The 8,853-nt window shown below is 27.9% G+C and overlaps 1 long non-coding RNA gene across 2 annotated transcripts; it reads right to left on the bottom strand.

Moving 5' to 3' along the window:
• Positions 1–3,717: 3,717 nt before the first annotated feature.
• Positions 3,718–6,231, bottom strand: LOC127247849 (uncharacterized). 2 transcript variants are annotated; one of them, XR_007837935.1, is made up of 4 exons: positions 5,996–6,231; positions 4,217–5,141; positions 3,904–4,139; positions 3,720–3,823 (listed from the first exon to the last, which is right to left on the bottom strand). It is a non-coding gene; the product is annotated as an uncharacterized LOC127247849 (long non-coding RNA). The 2 variants fall into 2 exon arrangements; XR_007837934.1 differs by having other exon boundaries at positions 3,718–4,139.
• Positions 6,232–8,853: the final 2,622 nt, after the last annotated feature.

The raw sequence follows: 8,853 nt of genomic DNA, 5'->3' as shown, positions 1-8,853 counted from the left end.
TTAATAAAATATATAATCGGGGAGGTTTTTTTTAATATTATTTGCTTAAAACAACTGGGGATGTTTTTGTTTGTGAAGTTTTTAATCGTTTTACTATTTATAACTCTTCAATTAAAAAAAAAAAACTAAATATTTATTTATTTTTAGTATATTACATTAAAATGTAATTAAATTTTTATAATATAATATTAATATTAATTTATATTATATCAAATATTTATTGGAATATAAAATTTTATTATTCAAAACTCAAATTCTGCATATACATGCACATGCACCACGAAGTCTATTTTAAATATTTTTTATTATACTAATATATATATTTTAACTATAATATTTTCTTTATCTAAATTTATACTTATTTTTTTGAATTAATAAAAAAAATATTTTTTATTTTTAATAAAACAATATATATTTTTTGTACATTTTTACTATAAAATAAAAAAGAATAATTATTAATTACTTTAATTAAAATTTGTGATAAAATATTTGAGCATACATTTTGATGATGGATAAAGTATTTAAAAGAATATTTAATACTCTATCCGTCCCAATAAAAGTATTATTTTTACTATTTTTTTCGGTCCTACTCCAAATTTTTTTTTTTAATATTTAGTAAAATTAATCATATACTAATATCAAAATATCTCTAATTTTTACATAAATTACAAACATGTTATTACATATACAATTAATTTATACATGAAATCAAATAGCAAAAATATCAAAATTTCTTATACATTTTCACTAATCAATAAAATATTACTCCATTCGTCCAATTGAAAAGTTGTCATTTTCTATTTTTATCCGTCCCAAAACAAGGTTATCATTTTCTAATTTAGTAATTGTACTACTTACCTAACATAATAAATACCCTTCCAAGTTACAATATATTAAACAAATGTTATTACTTTTATATTATACTACACTAATAGGGGTATTTTTGTCTTTTTACTACAATCCATTATAATACTAATATTAAAAATTTACGTGAAAAAACAAACATCACTCTTTCACCGGGACAGGGAAAATATTATTTTTAAATCTACTATAAAACTCCAAACGAGCCATTTGAAATGCGACGGGGAAAGTATAAAAAACGAAATTGAATGTGTCACTAGTTTGGGGGAAAAAATTGATTAATAAATAGTTAATACTCCCTCTGTCTCATGTAATATGGGTGTATTACTGTAGACACGAGAATTTAGGTAAAATATAATAAGTAAGTAATTAAGAAGTGTATTAGTAAAAATAATTATATATTAAGATTAAGATAAATAAATAGTTTAATTAAAATAAAAAAATTATAAAATTTAAAATTTAAAATGCGATTAAAGTGCATAATTATATTTCTAAAAATAGAAAAAATAAATTATATAGGATCGAATGAAAATAAAAAATAAGAACAAATTATATGAGATGGAGGGAGTATAAAAATACTGCAAAAGAACGGACCCTTATAACTTGCGTATAAATATATCATTAGAAAAGAAAAGAAAATAAAATAAAATAAAATGGTAAGAGTGGTCCTCATGACGCGGAAATTTCACTAAACACAATTGTCATCTTTCATTTTTTCATTTTTTTTTAAAAATAAATAAAAATAAAATAACTTAGACCAATTGTCATCTTTCTTTGCTGCCCACAGCTTTTCGGGAAATCTACAATAATAATAAATATATTTCCACTTTTTGGCCCTAAGACATTGAAATTTTGTTATAGGCTAAATCACCCCAAACTTAATGTCTTCTGCGTCAAATCTTTTATATTTCTAAAATTGCGTTAGATTTTTTTTTTGTGATTTCATAAACTATGCATCCAATCCATCGGCGATTCTTATTTAACAGTATTTGACTTATATGCGCTCAAACTGTCGAAAAAATTTTAGAATCTCAATTTCTAAACCCCTAAAATTATAAATATATTCATTTTTTTTTTTATGTTTAGTCTAGAAAAATAGTAAATATACTAAAATAATAGTTATTTTTCTCAGGTTTTAAGAGTTTATTTTTAATTTTTTTAGGTTAAATATGAAAAAAATAAATATGTTTGTAAAATTTATTCGCAGTTTGGGTGCATTTAGGTTAAATATTATTAAATAAGGACCGCCAAGAGGGTTAGACGCAAGAGTTTATGAACCATAAGGAAGTTTGACGCAGTTTTAAAAGTATGGAAATTTGACGCAATTTCGTGAAACCACAAGTGAATTTTGTGCATTTTTGTGCAATTTAGCCTTATTAATAGATTGTTGAAATTCTGTGTTCGGTAGAAACCCCAAAGACCGCTTTGGACATATATTTTTTGTACACAAAATATCACATCAAATACTAAATTCCAATGGTTTTAATATTTAAAAACTCTAAAGTTTTAATATTTAAAAATCTTCAAAAGTTTTTGTTTAAACGGAATCTTTATTTTTCACTAAAAAAAGTTGGTCACCTATACTATGCTTGCATAGGAAAATTGTGTATTTTACCTAATTCTAGTTTGTTAGTGGTCAATTAACTTGCATAGGTAAGTTGAATATACATTTTTGGGACATGCCACATATATATATATATATATTTGATGATATACTTTTTTTCATTACGTAAATTTCGAACATTTGAGTTTTGACATGAAAAATCATAAAAAGAAAAGGATAATTGAAGATATTTTTAAAAATTTAATTAGAAAGTAAAGGAACAAAGACAAAATATGCAATAAAAGTAGTGATATTTATTCTAAATAAGAATTGAATGAAAATTTGTAATTAAAAATTAATTTGTTAATTTTGTCATCACAATTATTAATGAAATAAATTTAAGGAATAGACTAAAAAAAATAAAAATAAATTTGAGGATGACGAAAATAATATTTTTTATAAAAAATTATTGAATATATTATTTTTTCAATAAAAATAATAGATTAATTTTATTAATTTTTCGACAAGATTTGAAAATGTTAGGTTTGAATTTGGTTTATATTTGAATTTTCGAGTGTGTTTGATTTTTGTTGTTTCTTTAAATATATATGTATGGTTTGGGTTTATAGTGTTTTGATATAAATTGATTTAATTGGTAATAATTGTGTAAGTTGAAAGGAATATTGCATGGATATTTTTGTTATTATTTTTTTTTAAGAAAATGAGAAAAGATATTTTTTTGAATATTTTGGATTATTGTTTTATTTACCAATAATATAACAAAAGAATCAAGGCAATTTATAATTTTTACCAACCAAAGTAATTATTTTTAAAACACATTATTTTAAATGACATAAATACGTATAGGAATTACGAATATTTATTGGAGTGGAGAAGCAGTTGCATACGGCCGAAGCAAGAGCATCTCCAACCATGCTCCATATCTGATGTTTCAACACTATTTTTGCCGCCGAGCTGCTCCAATACAGTGCCATTCCCAATACCAAATTTAGAGTTTGCTACAGATTTTTTGTGTTGCACTGTAGTAAACGCTATTTTTTCTTTAAATTATAAATTTAATTTTTATTTTTAAAATTTTTTTAAAATTTTATTTTAAATTATAAAAATAAAAAATTGTTTAAAATAATAGGAAAATTTGAATATTTGAAGAATAATAGTAAAAAATAGAGTTATGGTTGAAGTAAAATTACTGTAGCAACTGCATATTTGGAGTTAAAACTGGATAAATGGAGATGATGGGTTGAAGATGGCCTAAGGGCTTCAGTGAATTGGAACAAAAATTTTCGCATGATCATCGTAACTACATACAAATAGTTCAATATCTCCATTGTGTTGCTCTTTCTAGGCCGTCGTCGTCTCATGTAATTTTACGACATACCACTCGAAACTGCACACGAGCTACGGTGTAAAGGAAAGCGTCACAATATTATTTTGTAACGAAGAAATGCATGTACAACGAATTAAGAGATGATAACAACCTGTGAAAAGAAGAAATATCGTACGTAACTCGGGACTGGAATGAAGGAATGCAGAAGTAAGAGAATGACACGTGGTTTGTGAACAACAAAAGATCGTAGGCACAGAATGAACGCCGTCCCCGGGACGGAGATGCAATGACCCGTCAGCCAGAACTCTTCGCAGATCCCCACATCTCGTGATGGTGGTCATAGTGGGCGACTGACTGCATCAGTAGATGGTTGTGTCGGGGGTGTGTCTGTAGCAGACATGGGTTCATCTTTGTGATAGGTAGAAACAATAAAAAAAACATGGATTATTGAACTCGGCGCTTACCGTTAACCATGATGCTTTCTCCTCGTCAGGTGCATCAATGAGTCACGTGGTCGAATTCCAACGAAAGCCTATCTCGAGAACAACGAGGTCACGTAAAACAAAATACAATACTTTAATCCGCTTGAACTTCTCCTTCAGTGGCTCCAACTCAAATGTACAACCGGTTTTCTTAAGGAATTGCATACGTATCTGATCCCAAACTTGCGGGCCGATGTTGCACCCATACAATCTGTATACTGTTCAAGTTGATAAATTCAATGTGCCGGTGGTGTTCATGACCCATTGGGTGTCGTTCCTCGAACGGAAGCATATTTTCGCTTACAATTATTGGAATGATGAAATGTTAGAATGACGATGAGACAACATAAGGTAAATGTACTCTACAATAACCTCAATAATGAATGGTTGTAAGAAGATGAAATTCGCAAATCCCATGCCCTTGTTTTGACATAGCCAGTCAACAGGAAGGGGGGGTTGATTATCTGCACTTGGGGGTTTGCCCATTCTAGACTCAATGACACAGAGTCTCTCGTCAATCCGCGTGTGACACCCAGCTTGCAAGCCACGCAAAGCCAGACGTGTCGGGATCGTAGACTGGCCCCACTGGTTAACACGAGTCATTCGATTGCGCTTTTGTCCTCACTCACGCATACTCTAGAAGACTTCCAAGAGGGGGTCACCCATTCTCAAATTACTCTAGGGCAAACACGCGTAACTCTAGAGTTCCCATCCTCAAATTACTCTAGGGCAAGCACGCTTAACTCTAGAGTTCTTTCAGTAGGGCTTCCGAAAAAGAATATGAACATTGTTGACATAAGTAGTTTATTCAATCCATTTAACCTATATTCAACCTCGGATGGCTTGACACCGGCCAATTCATGGGAGTTGGCCTAGCACCAACCCAACTCCGGTAAGAACACCGTGCCTGCATATGAACAAGCTGATACTCCATTATCAACATTTCGGTAAGAACACAAACGGGACATATATTTAGCTAAGTCATAGGAAATATCAAGACGGTGGTTGCAATATCAATTAACCCACAATATTCAAATGCAACCGCGAAGCAGAGTTTGATATCCTTTATATCGTCACCAAGTTAGTACACACAACTACCTTTGACACCATAAATTGCTTGGTTGGAGACTAATTGGGGCTTCTGTTAACCCCGAGATTGGGCAACGTTGGCAACACAATTTTAAACCAACTTTAATAAAAAACAAGTCACTACAGACAAGACTCGGAAGAAGCATATGACATACTTTACTTTATCCCATACTCTTAAACTTTTCACCGCAGCGAAAATCACATAAGTCGTATAGGCTGAGAAATAAAAATTCGGCTGCTAAGATATAGCTTACCCCCCAACGCACTGTCTCCCAAAAGCAAAGAAGGCATTGTAATCATTACAAACCACCCTCCCCCACGAGGAAAACAATCTAGTAAGAATATTTTTGAATGCATTGAATTTGCCATTAAAATGAGTTGACTCACACCCTCGACCATTATGCCGCCGTGTAAATCCCGAACTTCAGGTTTGTGCGCGCTCTAAAAGTTTTACCGTAAACCCTATTCAAATCGTCATAAAGTAGTTCTAACAAATTTCGACAACAACCCTTTACATCTACCAACATTCTTCGCTGCAGATTTAACATTCAATCGCCGATGCCTACGGTGTTAACCGTAATCGTTCTAGATCGGGATTTTTTAAATATAAAAAATGCAAATCAAGCCTATTTTGTCTTGGACAGCAAAAAGAATGTTCGAGTAGAGGCATACCTTGGTTAGTCGATGGCTTACAACCTTACACACTTTCGGGTACGGGCCGACGATCCGCGCACTGCAAGCTCCTCAGTTCGAGTTCCCGTCAAATTGGTTGACTCCCATCGCCTTAGACAATCCTTAGACATTAGTTTTTTCAAACCTGGTCTAGAAAAACAGACCTAAGAATCTTACAAGAATCTTAAGTATAAATAATTGTATTATTATTAGTTCAAATATCTGGTTTCAACCCATATATATATATATATATATATATAAAAGATGCACCAAAAATGAAAAATAAAGATCCAAAAAAACGGTTCAACAAGGAAGTTTGGGATAGAGTTATAATATAACGAACTACCTGAACTTATTAGATATAGAAAATTATGTCTTTAATATAAAAATAATATTTTATTTAAATTTTTTTTTTCTTTTTTTTTTATAAATGGTAAAATATCTATATTATATATATTATTATTAATATGTATACACTACAAGAAATTATCAATTTTGTAACTTGATTTTTTCGTTACTAAATTCACTTTTTCCGTTACTAATGATATTAGAGACGGAATTAGAGATAAAATTACGTTAGCTACGTGAACTTTAGCAACGGAATTCCGTTACAAATATACTATTTTTTTTAGTGATATATATTATAGTTTTTTTTATATAGTTATGAGAGAATCATGTTATTTAGAAATATAAAATGAATAAAATCATAATCTCATGTTTCAGTCATAAATGTAAATTTATTTTTATTTATATCGAATGTTGTTTAATAATAATATTATTATTATTATTATTTTAGTTAAGTTGAGAACTTGATTTTCATTGTTAAAATTTTCACAAAGCTTCACTTAGTGATTCTTTGAAAATTTCAGAGATTTGAATTCATAATCTTATAGTCATAACTTCACCTTCACACTATTATATCATTTTTAAAAAGTTACTTTTAGTCTTAATTTTATCTTATTGTGTAATTGATTCTATTTCAAGGTGTAGCTTATTATATTTTAAAATTTCAAATATCATATTAACTATTTTTATTCAAAATTTTAATATTCTCATATCCTAAATTCAAGTAGAAAATGAACAATCACTCCAAATATAGAAAATAGAACACCACTCTGGCTCACTTCCCACAAATTAAGGGGATTGGGTGCTGACATAAATATTCAGCACCCAGCATTACAAAAAAATATCAATTTTGTAACAAGATTTTTTCATTCTTAAATTCATTTTTTCCGTTACAAATGATATTAGAGATGAAATTAGGGATGAAATTACGTTAGCTACGTAAACTTTAAGAACGGAATTCCGTTACAAATATAATATTTTTTTATAGTGCAAACTAAATAAGTTAGAAAACATTTAAATTGATTATTTTATTTAATTATATAATAAACATAATTAAGATAATTAATTTTAAAATAATCAGCACATGGGCTGAAATAAAAAATTCAACACTCAATTCCTACGGTAAAGTAAAGCAATAAACAATTCTACTCCCTCCGTCCCCGGAAAATATGAGAATATTATTATAGATACGAGAATTTAGGTAAAATATAATTAGTAATTAATTAAGAAATGTATTAGTAAAAATAATTATTATTTAGTAAAAATAATTATAGATTAAGATTAAGATAAGTAAATAGTTTAATTAAAATTAAGAAAATTATAAAATTTAAAATTTAAAATGCGATTAAAGTGTATAATTATATTTCCAAAAATAGAAATGACAAGTTAAGTGGGACGGACGAAAATAAAAAATAGAGACAAATTATGTGGGATAGAGGGAGTATCATTTTCGGATTTTGCATGTCACATTTTTTACCATACAATCAATCAATCAATCACATCCTTTATGATTTCCCAACATTATTTTTTAATTTCGCTTTCTAAAAAATAATAACAAAAAAAAAAAAATTTATAATTTTTTTTAAAAAAATACTCATTATAAAAGATTAATAAATTATTACAAAAAATTAAATATTCAATCTAAAATTTTATATTTTTAATACAAATTCACCTATTACAATTCCAATATTAGGCAAGGCGGGTCAATTGACGTACCCAAAAAAAAAAAATAATAATTATTACTAAAATTGCAAATACACATCGACGTCAATTTATTAGTTTTATACTTATTTCATATCAATTATTAAATTATTGTTTAGTTACTCTTTTAGAAAGATATGCGTTTACGAAAGTTAGTATAAATGTTATTATCAATCGATACCAAAATCTGAAATCTCTTCGTAAATACTCGTAGTTATTTTGATGTATAAGTGATTGTAAATTTAATTTTTTAAATTTTTTAATATAAGTTTTAGTTTATTTATTTAATTATACTTCTTCCGTCCCAACTCAAAGTACTTTTTTTTTTTTTTAAATTTTCGTTCGTCTTACTCTAAAGTAACAATTTCATATTTTAGTAAAAATAATTATACACTAATACAAAAATACCCTTAACTGTTATATAAATTACAAATATACCATTATACATACAATTATTTTATACATAAAATCAAAAGGCAAAAATGTCAAAATATCTTACCCAAATACTATTATTTTTTAAACTATTATAAAACCCCAAAGAGGCCATTTAAAGTGGGACGAAAAAAAATATTAATTATTACCCACCAAATTCAAAATCCTATATTATTCATTGCATACCAAAAAATTATCTAATCTAAAAATGATGGTGAACGAATCCCGGCTTATCTCTTAGAAATATTCAAATATATATATATATATATAATTATACTCCATCCGCCCCAATATAATACTTTTATTTATCATTTTTGTTCATCTCAAATCAATAGTTTTATTTCCATAAATACTCATATCATCATAAAATTATTTATACA

Source organism: Andrographis paniculata, unplaced genomic scaffold (assembly GCF_009805555.1).
Source record: "Andrographis paniculata isolate CXL003 unplaced genomic scaffold, ASM980555v1 Contig32END, whole genome shotgun sequence".
NCBI lineage: Eukaryota > Viridiplantae > Streptophyta > Magnoliopsida > Lamiales > Acanthaceae > Andrographis > Andrographis paniculata.
This window is presented reverse-complemented; position numbering and strand designations above follow the sequence as displayed.